The 22222-nt window shown below is 46.5% G+C and overlaps 1 pseudogene; it reads left to right on the plus strand.

Annotated features, from left to right (window-relative positions):
* The window catches only part of LOC121540121, a 44500-nt pseudogene that overhangs the window by 16024 nt on the left and 6254 nt on the right, over positions 1–22222 (plus strand).

Genomic DNA, 22222 nt, shown 5'->3' on the forward strand with positions numbered 1-22222 from the left:
GCTTAGCGGGAGTGAAGGGGCATCAGTGGCAGGGGGTTGTGGGGGCTGAGAGCATGGCAGGGTATAGGTGGAGGGGCTCTATAAGCTCCCAGTGCTGGAAAGGTCAGGGGTCCTCCAGTGGAGGGTATTACATGGAGCCCTGGACACCAATAGCTGGTTGGCTCGGGTTGACCTGGGAGTTGGGGAGGGGTGTCCGTTTTCTGCAATGACAGACTGTTCATCATGTTTTTTCTGTGTTGCCAGGGTAATGCCATTACTGTTGACGCCTTAGGGTTGAGTTTGAGTTGTACAAAATGATCAACATTGTGGAGATGTTTCAGGAGGTATGGGGGCTCAGGGGGGCTGTCTGTACGGCTGGAGAGGAGGGGTTGGATGGACGGTTGGAATGTGGTGCTGGATGGTGTATTGTACTGTGGTGTTGGGTACTGGATAATGTGATTGTGTGGAGGTTGTGGTGGCACGCAATGTGTTTTTAGGAGGGGGGGTGTTAGTGTAATGAGAATGGCTCATTAAAGTTAGACAGGTCAGTCTCTCTCTCTCTCTCTCTCTCTTAACAGCGCTCTGCACAGGCAGCAGTGGAGGACAGTGATAAGATCTTTACCGAGCTGATCCACTCCATTGAGAGAAGGCGCTCTGAGGTGAAGGAGCTGATCAGAGCCCAAGAAAAGGCTCAAGTGAGTCAAGCTGAAGGACTCCTGGAGCAACTGGAGCAGGAGATAGCTGAGCTGAGGAAGAGAAGCACTGAGCTGGAGCAGCTCTCACACACAGAGGATCACATCCATTTCCTCCAGGTAACTAAACTGCCTTGATACATGTGATATGAAAATTAAAAATCAATGTGAAACTCTCAATCATTTGGTTCTGTTCTCTCTCTCTCTCTAGAGTTATCAGTCTCTCTCCGGTACCAGTGTATCTTCAGACTTACCCAGCATCGTTGTCCGTCCTCTTCAGTACTTTGGAGATGTGAGTAAGACTGTGTCTGAACTCAGAGAGAAACTAGAAGACGTCCTTAAAGGAGAATGGACCAAGATCTCCACTACAGGTGTGTTGAAAATAATAAGAACATCAACTTTAGACCATTGAAAGTTCCCTACTAGTCATATACATGTGGAATATGGTGTGATGATAACATTCCCTCTCTCTGTGAATGTGTTTGTGTGTCTGTAGTGAATATAGTGGAGGTTGTACTGCCTCCAGATCCCAAGACCAGAGAACAGTTCTTACAATGTGAGTCTCTTTATTCTGAAGTAACTAACAGTCTCTTTTTACTGACACTCCTAACAATCCCTCTAGAAATATATAGCAATAGTAGATCTAATCAAAGACTGGGTATCTATCTGACTCCTCATATTTCTCTGATTTGATCTCTGCTGTGCTCTAATCAAAGACAGGGTAGATACAGTATCTGACTTAACTTATTGTTCTAACTCCCCTCATTGGTCTCTGCTCTGCTCTTCTCCCAGATTCCTGTCAGCTCACACTGGACCCAAACACAGCAGGCACACGCCTCTCTATGTCTAAAGGGAACAGAAAGGTGACCTATACAGGCAAAGTCCAACCATATCCTGTTCATCCAGACAGATTCACAAACTATTGCCAGGTTCTGTGTAGAGAGGGTCTGTCTGGACGCTGTTACTGGGAGGTGGAGTGGAGTGGGGACTGGGTTGATACAGCAGTCTCATATAAAGACATCAGCAGAACAGAGACAGATGGTGCATTTGGAGAGAATGACAAGTCCTGGAGTTTAGAGTGCTCTAATGTTGGTTATTGTTTCAGACACAATAATGTTAGGACTGAAGTATCAGGCCCTCAGTCCTCCAGAGTAGGAGTGGACCTGGATCACAAGGCAGGTACTCTGTCCTTCTACAGTGTCTCTGATACAATGACCCTCCTCCACAGAGTCCAGACCACATTCACTCAGCCCCTCTATCCTGGGTTTTGGCTCTCTGGGACTGCTGAGCTGGTTAAACTGTAGTAGGGTCCACATAGATACTAGTCATGCTGGTGTAGTCTATAGCTGAGCTGGTTAAACTGTAGTAGGGTCCACATAGATACTAGTCATGCTGGTGGTGATGGTCCCCAGATATAATGCTCTGTTTTTCTGTACAATTATTGTTGTCTGACTGATACACAAAAATGTATGCACGCATGACTGTAAGTCGCTTTGGATAAAAGCGTCTGCGAAATGGCTTATTATTATTATTATTATATTATTATTTAATCTTCAGAGTTTAAATACATTTTAATAATGTGTTTTAATTGGCCACATTTACATTAATCATGATGTTTGCTGTTAATGTATGTTGGTTTTCATTCAGAACCATTGAAATGTTTTCTCAATTGGTTCTCTGTCTCAATGTCATTTTAAGTTTGGCATCTTTTATTCTCCCATACTGCTCAGTCAAGCAACATTAAACCTGTCCAGCAGGTGGTGCTATTAACCAAACAATAAAACCATCAGATATCTTGACTGGCCACTCAGTTTATCAGTAATGTTCAGAATTGTACTTTAATATCATTGGAGATTGATGGTCTTTTTAATCCACTATCTAGAGTCAGGAACAGATGTAGTTAGGTCTGCTACTGTTCAGTTATTAAATATGATTCATGGCGATGGGAAATAAAAAAATACATCTAGTAGTAGTTTTCCTTTGCTATTTATTCCAAGGTGTGTCTTGAACTTGTAAATGGATTGTGTTGAAGCTGGCATGTGGTGTGGATGATAGAATAGAGTGAATAGAGGAGAGAAGAGAGGAGGAGAGGAGAACATAATATAGAAGACAGATAAGATAGAGAGAGAATTCATACCCAGGGGAGTTACTGACTCTGGCCCAAATGACACCCTGTTCCCTACGTAGTGCACTAGGCTACTTCTGACCAGATCTAAAGTAGTGCACTACATAGGGAATAGGGTGGAGATTGGATATTTGCTCACTGGCATTAGAATATTAGAATATCATACTGTAATGTTAGTGGTTGCCTCATTAGAATATTATAATATCATACTGTAATGTTAGTGGTTGCCTCATTAGAATATCATACTGTAATGTTATGGTTTACTCATTATAATATCATACTGTAATCTTAGTGGTTGACTCATTAGAATATTAGAATATCATACTGTAATGTTAGTGGTTGCCTCATTAGAATATTATACTGTAATGTTGGTGGTTGCCTCGTTAGAATATTAGAATATCATACTGTAATGTTAGTGGTTGACTCATTAGAATATTAGAATATCAAACTGTCATGTTATTGGTTGACTCATTAGAATATTAAAATATACTAATGTTAGTGGTTGACTCATTATAATATCATACTGTAATGTTAGTGGTTGACTCATTAGAATATCATACTGTAATGTTAATGGTTGACTAATTAGAATATTAGAATATCATACTGTAATGTTAGTGGTTGACTCATTAGCATATTAGAATATCATACTGTAATGTTAGTGGTTGCCTCATTAGAACATCATACTGTAATGGTATTGGTTGCCTCATTAGAATATCATACTGTAATGTTAGTGTTTGACTCATTAGCATTGTCACGATTCAGACAGACGACCAGAGGACCACAATTGCGTCACACCAGAAAGTTTATTAAACTTAAGGGAAAAGGGAAGTAGGGAGTGAATGAAGGCTCCAGGGGTAACAGGGATCCCGTCCAATGCGCTGGGTCTGTGCCCCCCAGTGGCAGCGATCGTCCCTATGAAGCCGGTGGTGGGTGGTCCAGAAGTCCTGGGGGAGACACAGACACAACAGGGCGGAATGAAACCAGGCAGCAGTACAGTTCAAGGGAAATCCAAAATACGTAGTAGCAAGGCAGAAGGCTGGTCAGAGTTACCGGGATTGAAGAGTAGTCAGGAGTCGAATGGCAGAAGCAGGTCTGGATCTCCTGAGGCAGAAGAGTATCCAAAAAACAGGCAGGTCCGGGGTCACAAAACCAGGGGTGAGCCAGAAGCGCGAGCAAACAGGTTCCGGGTGTGAGCTTTGCAGACGATCTGACACCGGAGAGCTGAAAGACAGGGCCTTAAATACTGGGAGAGGTTAGTGGGTAATGCAGCGCAGCTGGCAGAGTAATTAGAGCCGAGCAGAGCAGGGACAGGTGGAGCTAGTTAGGCTGAGTAGAGAGAGGGAGGTGAGCAGAGTGGAAGATAGTGAAACAAATTAAGGTGGTAACCCGGTGGAGTGAGAGGGCTCATGACAGAACCCCCCAAGGGGACGGCCCCAGAAGTCCAAGAGCAACTACTCACGCCGGGCGGGAGGAGGGGGAGCCGGAGGAGGGCTAGAACTCCTCCGAACGGTCCGAGTGAACGTCCTCATCCTCGGAGGAAGCCGGAGGGCCGTGGTCGGGAGATGGGACAGGTCCCGAGACAGGATCAGGCACAGGACAGGAAGCCGAGCGGGCCGGACGGTTAGGGACCCCTCTGGGGCGGCCCCCACGGATTGCAGGTTGATCAGGATGCCGTTGGTGGAAAGCGGTGATGAGAGTCCTATCCACAATCCGACTAGCTGGCACCCAGGTCCTTTCCTCAGGTCCATAGCCCTCCCAGTCAATGAGGTACTGGAGACCCTACCCCTCCGTCTGGACCGAAGCAGGCGGCGGACGGTGTAAACCAGACCACCATCGACGAGCCGTGGAGGAGGAGGACCAGGCGCAGCAGGGACCAGCGGACTCTCATGGATGGGCTTAATCTTAGACACATGGAAAGTGGGGTGCACCTCAGGGAATTAGGCAGTTGGAGCCGGACAGCAGTTGGGCTAATCACTCTTATGATAGGGAATGGGCCAATGAACCGAGGTGCCAGCTTCTGCGACTCCACCCTGAGTGGCAGGTTCTTCGATGACAACCACACCTTTGACCAACATGGTAGGTGGGAGCAGGAATTCTCCGACGGTTGGCCCCGGTAGTGTAGCTGGCAACGGACCTGAGGAGTGTGGCTCGGGCTTGTGACCAGGTGCGGCGACATCGACGGGCAAAAGCAAGTGCAGATGGGCAAGTAACCTCCCTCCTCCTGGCTGGCAAATAGAGGAGGCTGGTATCCATAAACACATTGGAAAGGGGACATACCGATGGCAGAGCAGGTCAGAGAATTGTGTGCGTACTCCACCCATGTCAATTGCTGCGACCAGGAGTGGGGGGTTGCGTGAAGTCATGCATCGCAGTGCCTTCTCGAGCTCCTGATTAGCCCGCTCTGACTGCCCATTGGATTGGGGATGGAATCCGAAGTCAGACTGACTGTGGCTCCCAGCAGGTGACAGAACTCCTTCCAAAAAGCGGAGGAGGAATTGTGGACCACGGTCAGAAACAACATCCCTTGGCAGTCCGTGGATCCGGGAAGACGTGTTCCAGGACCACCTGGGCGGTCTCCTTGGCGGTTGGGAGCTTGGGGAGGGGGAATGAAGTGTGCCATCTTGCTGAAACGGTCAACGATGGTGAGAATGACGGTCATGCCACTTGAAGGGGGGCAGCCCGTGACAAAGTCAAGGGCGATGTGAGACCAGGGACGTCTGGGCACAGGCAGGGGCTGCAGCAATCCGGCTGGGGGCTGGCAGGACGACTTGTGTTGGTTGCAGATGGGGCAGGCTTGGACGAATTCCCGTACATCCTTCCTCAGAGAGGGCCACCAGAACCTCTGGGCGAGCAGGTTGTAAGTGCGGGTGGAGCCAGGGTGACAAGCTAGGCGGAGTCATGTCCCCACTGAATGACCTGGGACCTCAGGTCTTGGGGACAAAAAGGCGGTCAGCTGGGCAAGTGCTGGGACCTGGCTGGTTACGGAGAGCCTCCAGCACCTGTTCCTCAACAGCCCAGGTCAGAGCTGCAACGATGCAGGGACTTGGCAGAATCGACACAGGGTCCTTGGAGAGGTGTCATCCTTCTGGAATTGACGGGAGAGGGCGTCTGGCTTTGTTTTGCGTGATCCAGGCCGGTATGACAGAGTGAAATTAAACCTGGTGAAGAACAGGCCCAGCGGGACTGCCTGGAGTTCAACCGTTTGGCCGTGCGGATGTACTCCAAGTTCTTATGATCGGTCCAAACGAGAAATGGAATGGTGGACCCCCCTCCAGCCAGTGACGCCACTCCTCCAAGGCAAGCTTCACAGCCAGCAGCTCACGGTTCCCTATGTCGAATTGCACTCAGAGGGGGACAACCGACGTGAGAAAAAGGCACAGGGATGGAGCTTCCTATCCTCCGCAGCCCACTGAGAAATCACAGCACCAACTCCCACATCCGGAGGCGTCACCTCCACAATGAATTGCCGGTCCACATCAGGCATCTGGAGGATGGGAGCGGAGGTGAACCTCACCTTGAGGGTACTGAAGGCTTTGTCGGCTGCTGGGGTCCAGGTGAAGGGTTGCTTGGTGCTGGTTAGAGCAGTGAGAGGGGCAGCAACGGTACTGTAGTTCCGGATAAACTCCTATAGAAGTTAGCAAACCCCAGAAACTGTTGCAGCTTCTTTCTGTTCTCCGAACTGGCCATGAAGTGACTGCTGATACTTTGGCAGGATCCATTTGGATACTTCCTTCTGCCACTATGTACCCCAGGAAGGCCACTGTCTTGACGTGAAACTCACATTTCTCTGCCTTGGCGTAGAGGGAATTCTCCAGAAGACGATGAAGGACTTGCTGGACATGGCGGGTGTGTTCAGACAGGTTTCTGGAGTAAATTAAGATGTCATCCAGGTAAACGAAGACAAACTTGTTTAACATGTCCCGCAGTACATCATTCACTAGAGCCTGGAACACAGCAGGAGCATTGGTGAGGCCAAAAGGCATAACCAGATACTCGTAGTGGCCTGTTGGTGTATTGAATGCGGTTTTCCATTCATCTCCCTCCCGGATCCGCACTAGGTGGTAAGCGTTTCTGAGATCCAACTTGGTAAAAACAGTGGCTCCCTGGAGCAACTCAAAAGCAGAGGTGAGCAGAGGCAGAGGGTAACGGTTTTTCACTGTGATGTCGTTGAGTCCCCTGTAGTCGATGCAGGGGCGAAGAGATCCGTCCTTCTTCCCCACAAAGAAGAAGCCAGCACCAGCAGGAGATGAAGATGAACGGATTAATCCTGCGGACAGAGAGCCATTGATGTAGTCCTCCATGGACTTTCTTTCAGGAGCAGACAACGAATAAAGACGACCCCTTGGAGGAGCTGTTCCAGGGAGGAGGTCGAGGGCACAGTCGTGACGGTCGGGTGAGGGGGCAGAGATGTGGCTCTTGCTTTGTTAAACACCTCTCTGAGACCATGGTAGCATTCTGGGACATTGGAGAGGTCAGGAGCGGAGTTAGTAGGTACTGGCCGAGGGGGTAGTGCGGCAGCAAGCAGGCAGGTTCGGTGGCAGTCCTCTCCCCACTCCCTGATCACCCCGGTCACCCAGTCGAGCTGAGGGTTGTGCCGGCGGAGCCATGGGTAACCCAGGATGAGGGGTTGGCCTGGAGAGGGGAGCAGGTGAAACTGGATAGTTTCTTGATGGTTTCCGGACAGACCCATCGAGACCGGGCCGTGACATGAGTGACCGATCCGAGTAAGTGTCCGTCCAGTGCCCGGGCAGGAATAGGAGGTGTCAAACGGAGGTTCTCCAGTCCCAGTTGGCATGCCAGCTTGATGTCCATTATGTTGGCTTCGGCGCCAGAATCCACCAGAGCAGCCAGGGTGTGAGTTGAGTCAGAGAGGCGGAGGTGAACTTGCAGCAGGGGGTTTGCGGTCGGAGGACTGGATGGTCATTGAACTCAACCGGACTCCCCTACGCCCGGTGAGCTTCGGCCCTTTAAAGGGCAGGTTACCACACGATGTCCATCACCTCCACAATGAGAGGCAGAGGTTTGAGGTGAAGCGGCGCTGGCGCTCTGCAGGAGTGAGGGAGGCTCGCCCAATCTCCATAGGCTCAGACTGATCAAGCTGACCTGGGTGAGTGGCAGTAGATGACAGGAGCCCAGTCGGATCTCTCCGAATGCCGGTAGTAGGTGGACCTTGGCGCCCCCTCTCACGACGACGGGTCTGTATCCTTCTGTCGATCCTGACAGTCAGTGCGATGGCTTCATCAAGAGTGGAAGGCAGTTCATGGGAGACCAACTCGTCCTTGATATAGTCAGCCAAACTATGGAAGAACGCGTCCACCAACGATGGTGTGTTCCAAGAACTTCGTCTAGCCAGGGTTCGGAAGTCGATGGAATGGTCTGCGACTGTACGTCTGCCTTGTCGAATACTGAACAGTTCACGAGACGCCTCTGCGGTGGTGAATCCAGGTCAAACACCTTCAGCATCTCCTCAGCAAACAGGTCGAAGGTTGCACATGCGGGGTTTGACGTTCGAACTCTGCTGTTCCCCAGAGTCGAGCTCTGGCCCGTCAGGTGAGTGATGGCATACCCAACTTTAGCCCCCTCCGTGGCGAAGGTCCTTGGCTGCAAGGGGAGAACTGAAGTCGGCAGCTAGTCAGGAATGGCCGGACCTGGGTTGAATCGCCGTTGAACCGCTCGGGGTTTCCAATCTTGGGTTCGGAGCAGCGGCTGCAATGACCGGGGCAGGTAACTCGGGGGGCTGGGCTGGTGGGCAGACTGGCTGGGGTAAGGTTGGTGAGGAGTTGAATGATCATGGCGAGTTGTTGTTGCTGCTGCTGGAACTGCTGCTCATGCTCATCGGTTTCCATGTCGGGAAAGTGTGCGCTGAGTCCATAATGGTCAGATCGTACTGTCACGATTCAGACAGACGACCAGAGGACCACAATTGCGTCACACCAGAAAGTTTATTAAACTTAAGGGAAAAGGGAAGTAGGGAGTGAATGAAGGCTCCAGGGGTAACAGGATCCCGTCCAATGCGCTGGGTCTGTGCCCCCCAGTGGCAGCGATGCGTCCTATGAAGCCGGTGGTGGGTGGTCCAGAAGTCCTGGGGGGGAGACACAGACACAACAGGGCGGAATGAAACCAGGCAGCAGTACAGTTCAAGGGAAATCCAAAATACGTAGTAGCAAGGCAGAAGGCTGGTCAGAGTTACCGGGATTGAAGAGTAGTCAGGAGTCGTAATGGCAGAAGCAGGTCTGGATCTCCTGAGGCAGAAGAGTATCCAAAAACAGGCAGGTCCGGGGGTCACAAAACCAGGGTGAGCCAGAAGCGCGAGCAAACAGGTTCCGGGTGTGAGCTTTGCAGACGATCTGACACCGGAGAGCTGAAAGACAGGGCCTTAAATACTGGGAGAGGTTAGTGGGTAATGCAGCGCAGCTGGCAGAGTAATTAGAGCCGAGCAGAGCAGGGACAGGTGGAGCTAGTTAGGCTGAGTAGAGAGAGGGAGGTGAGCAGAGTGGAAGATAGTGGAAACAAATTAAGGTGGTAACCCGGTGGAGTGAGAGGGCTCATGACAAGCATATTAGAATATCATACTGTAATGTTAGTGGTTGACTCATTAGAATATTAGAATATCATACTGTAATGTTAATGGTTGACTAATTAGAATATTAGAATATCATACTGTAAAATTAGTGGTTGACTCATTAGAATATTAGAATATCATACTGTAATGTTAGTGGTTGACTCAATAGAACATCATACTGTAATGTTATTGGTTGCCTCATTAGAATATCATACTGTAATGTTAGTGGTTGTCTCATTAGAATATCATACTGTAATGTTAGTGGTTGACTCATTAGAATATTAGAATATCATACTGTAATGTTAGTGGTTGCCTCATTAGAATATTAGAAAATAAAGTAGTGCACTACAGTGTCTTGTGAAAGTATTCTCCCCCTTGTCATTTTTCCTATTTTCTTGCCTCACAACCTGGAATTAAAATTGATTTTTTGGGGGGTTTGTATCATTTGATTTACACAACATGCCTACCACTTTGAAGATGCAAAATATGTTTTATTTTGAAACAAACAAGAAATAATACAAAAAAAAACAGAAAACTTGAGCGTGCATAACTATTCACACCCCCCAAAGTCAATACTTTGTAGAGCCACCTTTTGCAGCAATTACAGCTGCATGTCTCTTGGGGTATGTCTCTATAAGCTTGGCCCATCTAGCCACTGGGATTTTTGCCCATTCTTCAAGGCAAAACTGCTCCAGCTCTTTCAAGTTGGATGGGTTCCGCTGGTGTACAGCAATCTTTAAGTCATACCACAGATTCTCAATTGGATTGAGGTGTGGGCTTTGACTAGGCCATTTCAAGACATTTAAATGATTCCCCTTAAACCACTCAAGTGTTGCTTTAGCAGTATGCTTAGGGTCATTGTCCTGCTGGAAGGTGAACCCCCATCCTAGTCTCAAATTTCTGGAAGACTGAAACGGGTTTCCCTCAAGAATTTCCCTGTATAAAGCGCCATCCATCATTCCTTCAATTCTGACCAGTTTCCCAGTCCCTGCCGATAAAAAAACATCACTACAGCATGATGCTGCCACCACCATGCTTCACTGTGTTCTCGGGGTGATGAGAGGTGTTGGGTTTGCGCCAGACATAGCATTTTCCTTGATGGCCAAATAGCTCAATTTTAGTCTCATCTGACCAGAGTACCCTCTTCCATATGTTTGGGTAGTCTCCCACATGCCTTTTGGCGAACACCAAACGTGTTTGCTTATTTTTTTCTTTAAGCAATGGCTTTTTTCTGTCTCCCTTCCATAAAGCCCAGCTCTGTGGATTGTACGGCCTAAAGTGGTCCTATGGACAGATACTCCAATCTACGCTATGGAGCTTTGCAGCTCCTTCAGGGTTATCTTTGGTCTCTTTGTTGCCTCTGATTAATGCCCTCCTTGCCTGGTCCGTGAGTTTTGGTGGGTGGCCCTCTCTTGGCAGGTTTGTTGTGGAGCCATATTCTTTCCATGTTTTAATAATGGATTTAATGGTGCTCCGTGGGATGTACACATTTTCTAATATTTTTTTATAACCCAACCCTGATCTGTACTTCTCCAGAACTTTGTTCCTGACCTGTGTGGAGAGCTTGGTCAAGCACCCGCTTGCTTAGTGGTGTTGCAGACCCTGGGGCCTTTCAGAACAGGTGTATATATACTGAGATCATGTGACACTTAGATTGCACACAAGTGAACTTTATTTAACTAATTATGTGACTTCTGAAGGTAATTGGTTGCACCAGATGTTATTTAGGGGCTTCATAGCAAAGGGGGTGAATACATATGCACGCATCACTTTTCCGTTTTCATTTTTTAGAATTTTTTGAAATAAGTAATTTTTTTCATTTCACTTCACCAATTTGGACTATTTTGTGTATGTCCATTATGTCCAAATAAAAATCAATTTAGATTACAGGTTGCAATGCAACAAAATAGGAAAAATGCCAAAGGGGATGAATACTTGTCAAGGCACTGTATCTGACTAACCTAAACTCTACTCTAAATCAGCCGACAAGGTGAAAAATCTGCTCCTGTAAGTCACTCTGGATAAGAGCGTCTGCTAAATGACTAAAATGTAAATGTAAATCCCAGTCAGGATGGGAAGGAAGAAGAATTGACTGTCTTATGGTAGTTGCAGACTGATCGTCAACTTCAAACATGTTCTCAACAGGGGCTCGGATCAAATAGGCCTACACATTTCATTTCCTATGGAGCCTTGCGTAAATAAGTAAAGTGTGTATGTGTTTTTGGGGAGGGGATGTTAAGCCTGCTTGTTGTAGTACAGTACACCTCAACACCCACAGCCTCTCCTCCGCTGCAGATTCCTCCTGCCTCTGCCTCTCCACCTAGACCAGCACCCAGAGACCAGCACCACCTCACAGCCAGGACACTGGGGAAATAGGAACAGAAGACAACATGGTCAATACAACAATAACAACAACAGGCCACTACAGAGACGGACAGAGAAGAACTCAATAAAGGACAGGGTAATGTTTAGAAGGCACAACACAGAAGAAAACCCAGTGAAAAAGGAGGTAGAATACTATCTGAACTTGTGCAATATCAAATGCGTATTTCCCCTGTTTAACACCTTAAATTTGGGCCATTACCCGTCTATCGAGCTATCTGTAGCTAGCTAACCAAGCTAGCTAGCTGATCGTTTTGTGAACAGAACTCGTGAGCATCGCATTCAGAATTGCTTTTTTATTTTTTTTAATAAAATATATTATTTGTTGCAAACTGACTAAGTAGATATCTATTCAGCTATCTATCTATACCCATTTCTGATGATCCATTGATCTCATCCATGATGTCTTGAGGGCTGTGTCGCAAGCTAAATGCAAAAATATTTAAACAAATCGTTAGGACCAATGAGAGTAGAGCTACTGAGTTCAGATGTAACACCCACATGTCCATATATGGCATTGCATTGGCAGCCATATTGGATTTTCTATCCAGTGATGTCCCTGGAACTGTGATCAGAATGAGAATGAATGCAACATCTGCGACCTGGCCAAGATAAAGCAAAGCAGTGCGATAAAAATAACAACAACACAGAGTTACATATGGGGTAAACAAAATGTACAGTCAATAACACAATAGAAAATCTATAAACAGTGTGGGCAAATGAAGTAAGTTATGGAGTTAAGGCAATAAATAGGCCTTAGTGCAAAATAATTACAATTTAGTATTAACACTGGAGAGATAGATGTGCAAAAGATGATGTGCAAATAGAGATACTGGGGTGCAAATGAGCAAAATAAATAACAATATGGGGATGAGGTAGTTGGGTGGGCTGTGTACAGATGCAGTGATCGGTAAGCTGCTCTGACAACTGATGCTTAAAGTTAGTGAGGGAGATAAGAGTCTCCAGCTTCAGAGATTTTAGCATTTCGTTCCAGTCATTGGCAGCAGAGAACTGGAAGGAATGGCGGCCAAAGGAGGTGTTGGCTTTGGGGATGACCAGTGAGATATACCTGCTGGAGCGCATACTACGGGTGGGTGTTGCTATGGTGACCAATGAGCTAAGATAAGGCGGGGATTTGCCTAGCAGTGATTTATAGATGACCTGGAGCCAGTGGGTTTGGCGACGAATATGTAGTGAGGGCCAGCCAACGAGAGCGTACAGGTCACAGTGGTGGGTAGTAGACTACATCCAATTTGCTGAGTAGAGTGTTGGAGGCTATTTTGTAAATGACATCGCCGAAGTCAAGGATCGGTAGGATAATCAGTTTTACGAGGGCATGTTTGGCAGCATGAGTGAAGGAGGCTTTGTTGCGAAATAGGAAGCCAATTCTAGATTTAACTTTGGATTGGAGATGCTTAATGTGAGTCAGGAAGGAGAGTTTACGGTCTAACCAGACACCTAGGTATTTGTAGTTGTCCACATATTCTAAGTCAGACCCGCCGAGAGTAATGATTCTAGTCGGGCGGGCGGTTGCAAGCAGCGTTCGATTGAAGAGCATGCATTTAGTTTTACTAGTGTTTAAATTAAATCAAATCAAATCAAATTGTATTTGCCACATGCGCCGAATACAACAGGTGTAGACATTACAGTGAAATGCTTACTTACAATGCAGTTTTTTAAAGAAAAATGTAAAATAAAAAAGTGTTAATTAGTAAAATATAAAAGCAAATAGCTAAAGAGCAGCAGTAAAATAAAATAACAGTAAGGAGGCTATATACAAGCTGGTACCGGTACAGAGTCAATGTGCGGGGGCACCAGCTAGTCGAGGTAATTGAGGTCATATGTACATGTGGGTAGAGTTAAAGTGACTATGCATAAATAGTAAACAGAGTAGCAGCAGCGTAAAAGAGGGGGATGGGGTGGGGGGGGGGGCAGTGCAAATAGTCCGGGTAGCCATGATTAGCTGTTCAGGAGTCTTATGGCTTGGGGGTAGAAGCTGTTGAGAAGCCTTTTGGACCTAGACTTGGCGCTCCGGTACCGCTTGGCGTGCGATAGCAGAGAGAACAGTCTATGACTTGGGTGGCTTGAGTCTTTGACAATTTCTAGGGCCTTCCTCAGACACTCCCTGGTATAGAAGTCCTAGATGGCAGGAAGCTTGGCCCCAGTGATGTACTGGGCCGTACACACTACCCTCTGTAGTGCCTTGCGGTCGGAGGCCGAGTAGTTGCCATACCAGGCGGTGATGCAACCAGTCAGGATGCTCTCGATGGTGCAGCTGTAGAACATTTTGAGGATCTGAGGACCCATGCCAAATCTTTTCAGTCTCCTGACGGGGAATAGGTTTTGTCGTGCCCTCTTCACGACTGTCTTTGTGTGTTTGGACCATGATAGTTCGTTGGTGATGTGGACACCAAGGAACTTGAAGCTCTCAACCTGTTCCACTACAGCCCAGTCGATGAGAATGGGAGCGTGCCCAGTCCTCTTTTTTTTCCTGTAGTCCACAATCATCTCCTTTGTCTTGATCATGTTGAGGGAGAGGTTGTTATCCTGGCACCACACGACCAGGTCTCTGACCTCCTCCCTATAGGCTGTCTCATCGTTGTCGGTGATCAGGCCTACCACTGTTGTGTCGTCGGCAAACTTAATGATGGTGTTGGAGTCGTGCCTGGCCATGCAGTCATGGGTGAACAGGGAGTACAGGACGGGACTGAGCACGCACCCCTGAGGGGCCCCCGTGTTGAGGATCAGCATGGCAGACGTGTTGTTACCTACCCTTACCAGCTGGGGGCGGCCCGTCAGGAAGTCCAGGATCCAGTTGCAGAGGGAGGTTTTTAGTCCCAGGAACCTTAGCTTAGTGATAAGCTTTGAGGGCACTATGGTGTTGAACGCTGCGCTGTAGTCAATGAATAGCATTCTCACGTAGGTGTTCCTCTTGTCCAGGTGGGAAAGGGCAGTGTGGAGTGCAATAGAGATTGAATCATCTGTAGATCTGTTGGGGCGGTATGCAAATTGGAGTGGGTCTAGGGTTTCTGGGATAATGGTGTTGATGTGAGCCATGACCAGCCTTTCAAAGCACTTCATGGCTACAGACGTGAGTGCTACGGGTCGATAGTCATTTAGGCAGGTCATCTTAGTGTTCTTGGGCACAGGGACTATAGTGGTCTGCTTGAAACATGTTGGTATTATAGACTCAGTCAGGGACATGTTGAAAATGTCAGTGAAGACACTTGCCAGTTGGTCAGCACATGCTCAGAGTACTCGTCCTGGTAATCCGTCTGGCCCTGCGGCCTTGTGAATGTTGACCTGCTTAAAAGTCTTACTTACATCGGCTACGGAGAGCGTGATCACATAGTCATCCGGAGCAGTTGGAGGCTACGGAAGGAGGGTTGTATGGCATTGAAGCTCGTTTGGAGGTTTGTGTCCAATGAAGGGCCAGAAGGGCCAGATGTATACAAAATGGTGTCGTCTGCGTAGAGGTGGATCGGAGCGTCACCAGCAGCAAGAGCGACATCATTGATATACACAGAGAATAGAGTCGGCCCGAGAATTGAACCCTGTGGCACCCCCACAGAGACTGCCAGAGGTCCAGACAACAGGCCCTCCGATTTGACACACTGAACTCTATCTGAGAAGTAGTTGGTGAACCAGGCGAGGCAGTCATTTGAGAAACCAAGGCTATAATTGAACTACAAAATTGCCTGATTATACAGGCACAACTCATATTTTACATTTCAAATCATACTTTACATGCTTGTACACTTATGACATTAATTTACCTTCATAGTCCTGGACTTCCTGACGGGCCGCCCCAAGGTGGTGAAGGTAGGCAACAACACCTCTGTGGCATTTTGTATCGGACCCACGTGACCACTTAGGGGACGAGCAGCCCGCACAGAGGAGTGGGAGAGCAGGAGATCTCATCTCAATGCACGATACTTGTACGGCGCCGGTTAACTTCAATAAAGAAGGACTTATGTTTTAAAGAACAGTTATTTTCTTTAGTATTTCTTAGACAAGAAGATACAAGATGGTACCAGGAGTGAAATAACTCGCCTTTGACTCATCCATCATCGAGTTTTGGTTGAAAATGCTGAACGGCGCATACACATATATCAACTAGCAGACTTGACTAACGTTAGCTAACTAGCCACTGGGCTAATGAGACTGAGGTAAAAAATAACCACGCCGGAGCTAATGGAGCGTGCAGTGCATGTAGCTAGTCGTTTTGCAGTGCTAGCTGGCTAACGACATGGAGCAGCTAAAGCCTCCAACAGAACTGAAACTGAACGGCAACGTTGAAGAGCAATGGAAGCGGTTCAAGCAGCGTTACACCCTCTATCTGACGGCGATAGGAGCGGCTGGAAAAGACGACGCTTGTCATAGACTGTTCTCTCTGCTACCGCACGGCAAGCGGTACCGGAGTGCCAAGTCTAGGTCCAAAATACTTCTCAACAGCTTCTACCCCCAAGCCATAAGACTCCTTAACAGCTAATCATGGCTACCCGGACTATTTGCACTGCCCCCCCACCCCATCCTTTTACGCTGCTGCTACTCTGTTAATTATTTATGCATAGTCACTTTAACTCTACCCACATGTACATATTACTTCAACTACCTCAACTAGCCGGTGCCCCCACACATTGACTCTGCAACGGTACCCCCCTGTATATATAGCCTCCCTACTGTTATTTTATTTTACTTCTGCTCTTTTTTTTCTCAACACTTTTTTTGTTGATGTTTTATTTAATTAAAAAAAAAATGCACTGTTGGTTAAGGGCTGTAAGTAAGCATTTCACTGTAATGTCTGCACCTGTTGTATTCGGCGCATGTGACCAATACATTTTGATTTGATTTGATTTGTTTCTCACAGTCTAGGACACTATTGATGTCTACAACAGCTTTCAGCTAATGGATGAAGAGCAAGCAGATTATGAACTGGTGTTAGCCACATTTCTGTCTTTTTGTACTCCCAGAAGAAACGAGGTATGTTTTCAACAGTAGATGTCAGAATGAAACAGAGACTTGAGGAATTTATTATGGACTTCAAACTGAAATGTCAGTTGTGTAATTTCGGTCAAATTGCAGACTCGCTGATACGAGAGAGAATTGTCATGGGGGTGAGAGCCAAGCTAGAGGGGTGACTCAGAGTAGCATACGGTCAATGAACAGTGGTGGTCTTAGTGAAACAGTATGCAAAGTGGAGTATTTTAGCAAAGGAAGAGCTACGGCTAACTTCAAAGGACAGCAGCACACTTCAGGGAACCAGCGCTCCTGCAGCAGCTGTGGAGGAGAGCACAGACCTTGCCAGTGCCAAGCATATAGAAAAGAGTGTTACAACTGTGGCATGAAGAACCCCTTCTCACTCAAATGCAGGCAGCTGAGACAACAAAATACAGTACACTGTGTCAACGATGACCAGGACAACAGTGGTGACAACGAGTACAGTGAGGGGTCTTTTGGTGACCTCTTTGTGGGAACAGTTGCACTTAAAGGACCAGACGAGGACTGCTACCTACAAGACTAATGGAAATGATATTGTGTTCAAACTTGACACTGGAGCACAGGACAGCATCATTCCAGAGACTGAATTGTTACGGTTACAGGTAAAACCAGTGGTCTTCAGGGACATGCAGGTTGGTGCTGGAGGTAGATGATGAATCTCACAAGGTTCCGTTTGTCATAGTAAAGGGAGAAACAACACGATGGTTAAATCTGTGGGCTAATCTGAATCTGTACCTAATCTGGCAACTCACACTAGTCAGATGAGAAGTCTACTGTGTAAAACTACAGAGTGGTGTTGGAACAGTAATCACCAGAAAGAGTTTGAGGAGCTCAAGGCATTGATCATGCATGCTCCAGTACTTTGGTTCTATGATAAAAAGCGCAAAACCAAAATCTTAGCAGATGCCTCTAAAGTAGGTTAAGGTGCAGTGTTGTTACAGCATTATGGCACTAGATGGCGCCCTGTTGCATATGCCTCCAGGGCTCTGACAACTTCTGAGTGTAACTATGCTCAGATTGAGAAAGAGGCATTGGCACTGTCATATGCATGTGAGAAATTCCATGTGTTTATCTGTGGTAAAACAGTGTGGGCTGAAACAGATCATCAACCTTAAGTTACTATTGTAAAGAAGGGTCTAACACACACACCACCAAGGGAACAGACTGTTTCTAAAACTTCAGAAATATGACTTGCAACTCGAGTACAGGCCAGGGAAAGAATTGGTAGTGGCAGACACATTGTCCAGAGCTTTTGACAGCTCAGAACCAAACCAGATATACGAGCAGGACGAGACCATACATGTAAACCTTATCAGAAAGAGTTGCCCAGTCTCAGATGAAATGTGGACAGTTATTTCACGTGCTGCTGCAGAAGATAAGTGTTTGCAAAAGGTGATTCAAGCCATAACATGCAGGTAGTCTGTATAAGCTATACCATACCCTTATGGTCAATACAGGGATGAGCTATCTGGACTTGATGGAATTCTGTTTAAGGGTTCAAGAATTGTGATACCAAGTGTGTTACAGAAAAACATGCTGATCTCTCATATATATATATATATATATACACACACACACTCCGGACTCTAACATTGCTCGTCTTAATCTTTTCATATTTCTTAATTCCATTCCTTTACTTTTTAGATTAGTGTGTATTGTTGTGTATTGTAAGTTATTACTGCACTGTTGGAGCCAGGAACACAAGCATTTCGCTACACCCACAATAACATCTGCTAAATATGTGTATGCGACCAATAAAATGTGATTTGATTTTTGAAAGTGTTCCATCATTCTCAATCCGCGTTGCGTTGTGCCTAAGAACAGCTCTTAGCTGTGGTACTGTATATTGGCCATATACCACACCTCCTCAGGCCTTATTGCTTAATTTAAAGATGTAAGTGTATTATAAGGCATTATAAAGGTCATTAAAATAATTAAACATATGTACATAGAAACTGTTACCCTTTATATATTCTAACAACTCACATTTTAAGATTCATTATTTCATTTGTTCCATGTTAAGGGCTCTAACCTAGGAACAAAGCTATTTGTCTCCCTCTTCCTGTTGCATGCAGTTCCTCTCTCTCTTCCTCCATTCCTCAAAGCTCTCCCTCCTTCTAACCCCACCCCTCTGGCTGAACCAGGAAGTCCATCCCCCTTCCACAAACTGTCTTCTGAGGAAACGAAACTGATCTGAGTCTCTGTGTCGTCTGTCTGTGTGAGAGTGAACAACCGTCCAAATGGCTCAGCAGGGAGTTCTGCTGGACCAGGACCAGTTCTGTTGTTCTGTCTGTCTGGATCTACTGAAGGAGCCGGTGGCTATTCCCTGTGGACACAGTTACTGTAGAAGCTGTATTGAGGGCTGCTGGGATCAGGATGTTCTGAAAGGGGTCTATAGCTGTCCTCAGTGCAGAGAGACCTTCACTCCAAGGCCTACTCTGAGGAAAAATAACATGTTGGCTGAGATGGTGGAGAAACTGAAGAATACAGGACTCCAGGCTGCTCCCCCTCCTGCCCTGTGCTATGCTGGACCTGGAGATGTGGCGTGTGATGTCTGCACTGGGACCAGAAAGCAGAAAGCAGAAAGCCCTTATGTCCTGTCTGGTGTGTCTGGCCTCTTACTGTGAGACTCACCTCCAATCTCACTATGAATTTCCTGGTTTCAAGAAGCACAAGCTGGTCAAAGCCACCACACAACTACAGGAGAAGATCTGCTCTCATCATGACAAACTACTGAAGGTTTTTTGTCGTACCGATCAGCAATGTATCTGTTATCGGTGTACAATGGATAAACATAAAGGCCATGAAACAGTGTCAGCTGCAGCAGAGAGGACTGAGAAACAGGTAAGACCAGAACTACTTGTTGGTGACTGTCTGATAAACAAAGAATTAAAGATACAGTAGGAACTAAGGCTGTTTGAATATGAGATCATTCAAATGAAATCGATCCACGGCAGAATAAATATGAACACAAACCTGGAGTATATTGAGTTTGATCCAAATGTATCACCATTTCAGACCTTCCTCTATGTCACATTACTATACTATTGATCTAGTGGACAAATAAAGCTTGATAGCTCATTGAAAAGTGATTCTCCACAGAGGCAGCTGGGGATGAGTCAGCAGAAGGTCCAACAGAGATTCCAGGAGAGAGAGAAGGAGCTGAAGGTGCTCCAACAGGCTGTGGAGTCTCTCAAGGTGAGTATTGTTGACCAGAGGAGACACACCATTTCACTTCTCTCCTCCAGTCAGAGAGAGGGAGAGAGACAGGCCTCTATCTAATCCCACTGACCCCACTGTTGGAAACAGGACCCCTTTCAGAGAACACACGGCTTAATGTAACTGACGGGATATGAACCCGGGTCTACTGCGGGAGAAACCAACATCTTGGGGGTTCGATCCCCGGGACCACCCATACGTAAAAATGTGTGCACACATGACTGTAAGTCGCTTTGGATAAAAGCGTCTGCTAAATGGCATATTATATATTATTATGTTACACCAAGAGGAGATTCCCTACTGGGCCGACACTGATTTTAAAGTCACAAGTGGGGCTACCTCATCACATAACCATGAGTAACCATGAGTGACTCATGTCCGCTATACATTAACAGAGCTCTCTCTCTCTCACTCTTTCTCAATTCAATTAAATTGGCTTTATTGACATGGGAAACATGTTACATTACCAAAGCAGGTTAAATAAATAATAAACGAAAGTGAAATCAATGATCAGAAATTAACAGTAAACGTTACACTCACAAACGGTTCAAAGTAATAGAGACATTTCAAATGTTATAATTCAAGTGAAAACAGAATGAGTCGTGCGCCAGACCGAGTTCTGGAGGTGAAATGGAAATGAATGAGGGAGAGTTAAGTGAGGTAGAAGGTGTGGTGATGAGCTCAGAACCAGAGCCTGGCATCAATGGACATGATAAAGAAGAATCTGGTGCAGTAGGAGATACATTGTAGAAGAACGTGGATCCATTCCTTTTGGCAGATCCATTTGTAGTTTCAGGGTGGGTGGGAAAGGAGTTGCGTGCAGTTGAATCAGTGAAGGTAACCTGTAGTGGACTTGTGATATTTGTTTGTGTTTCTTCTGACCAGAGGGAGTGGGCGCTCCGTGTCACGCAACTTGGGTCAAGATCTGTTTCTTGCTTTGCTCTTAGGAACAGGGCACCATTGAAAGGAGTGATTTCTGGGGTAGCGTTAAGTGTAGAAGTGGAGCAATTCAAGTTGAAGATTCCTGGTGTTTGTGATTCCCGCCGTTTGTTGCAACACAGACCCGGTGGTGAGCGTGGTGAAACATAGGAGTCACTGTCAGTCCTTTTGAGTTTTGAGTCTTTACCCAACAAAGTCATGTTAGGATATATCAGTTATCCTGTTAGAACTTTGTGCCGAATCCACTGTGCTGTTTAAGGTGCAACGTTTATGGTCATGTTGCAGCAGTTTGTAGGAGGGAGATTCCAAGATGTGGGAAGTGTGCAGGAGGGCATGGGATAGAGGTTTGTGTAGTTTCGGTCGATAAAGTTGTGTGTGTCAACTGTTGGGATGCCCATGTTGCTGGGGATCGGAAGTGTCCGGTGCGAGAGAGGCAGGTTGAGGTGGCTAGAGTCAGAGTAGTGCAGAAGGTGTCGTATGCTGAGACAGTGAAGAAAGTAGAGGAGGATGGGTCAAGGGTGAGAGATCCTGAGAGGATCCCTGTGAGTAGTAGATCTGTGCCAGCACAGAGGGATAGGCCAACGTGTGATATATGCTTCAGTAATGTTGGCTTCTCAGCGTTCATAGCAATGGTTATCAAATGTACCGCAGAAATGGAATGTAAATCATAGAAAATAGATGTTGTGGTGGCAGCTGCAGAGAAGTATTTGGGCATACAAGATTAGACTTCAGAAGAGTTCCAGGGTGTGTTGAGTGGTGGTGTCCCGTCCTCCCAGGCCGTTGGCATGGTGCAGGAGCAGATAGGGTCAAAGTAGTGGAATGGGGTAGTGGGTATTTAATGAGTTTAGGGTTAGTTGGAATGGTGTTTTTCTGTATCATTACAATTTCCCCTTTTCCCATTTTGTATCACAAAGTATAATGGATTTATATTATAGTCCAGTTGGGGGCGGTAATGCAACGTATTGGATACTTACCGCTGTTAAATTCTAACGAAGAAGAAACGTTATATTATGACCATGTACAGTGTTGTAACGATGTCTCTGTCTCTCCCATTCCATCACTTTCACGGTAGTTGGTTGTGTGAGTCTCTGGTTATGAATGGGGTGCTGACAGACAATCGTTGATGGATATTTATAGAGCTCTGATCAGGACGACAATTGATTATGGGTGTATAGTTTATGGAACAGCGGCAAAGACAGAATCCAGTATAAAGCTTTAAGAATATATGTATTGGTGCATTTAAATCAACATCTGTATGTGCCTTACTGGTGGAGGCAGGTGAGATTCCTTTGGATATACAGTGTAAAAATTGTCATTATCTTA

The sequence above is a fragment of the Coregonus clupeaformis genome, unplaced genomic scaffold (genome assembly GCF_020615455.1).
Source record: "Coregonus clupeaformis isolate EN_2021a unplaced genomic scaffold, ASM2061545v1 scaf0048, whole genome shotgun sequence".
NCBI lineage: Eukaryota > Metazoa > Chordata > Actinopteri > Salmoniformes > Salmonidae > Coregonus > Coregonus clupeaformis.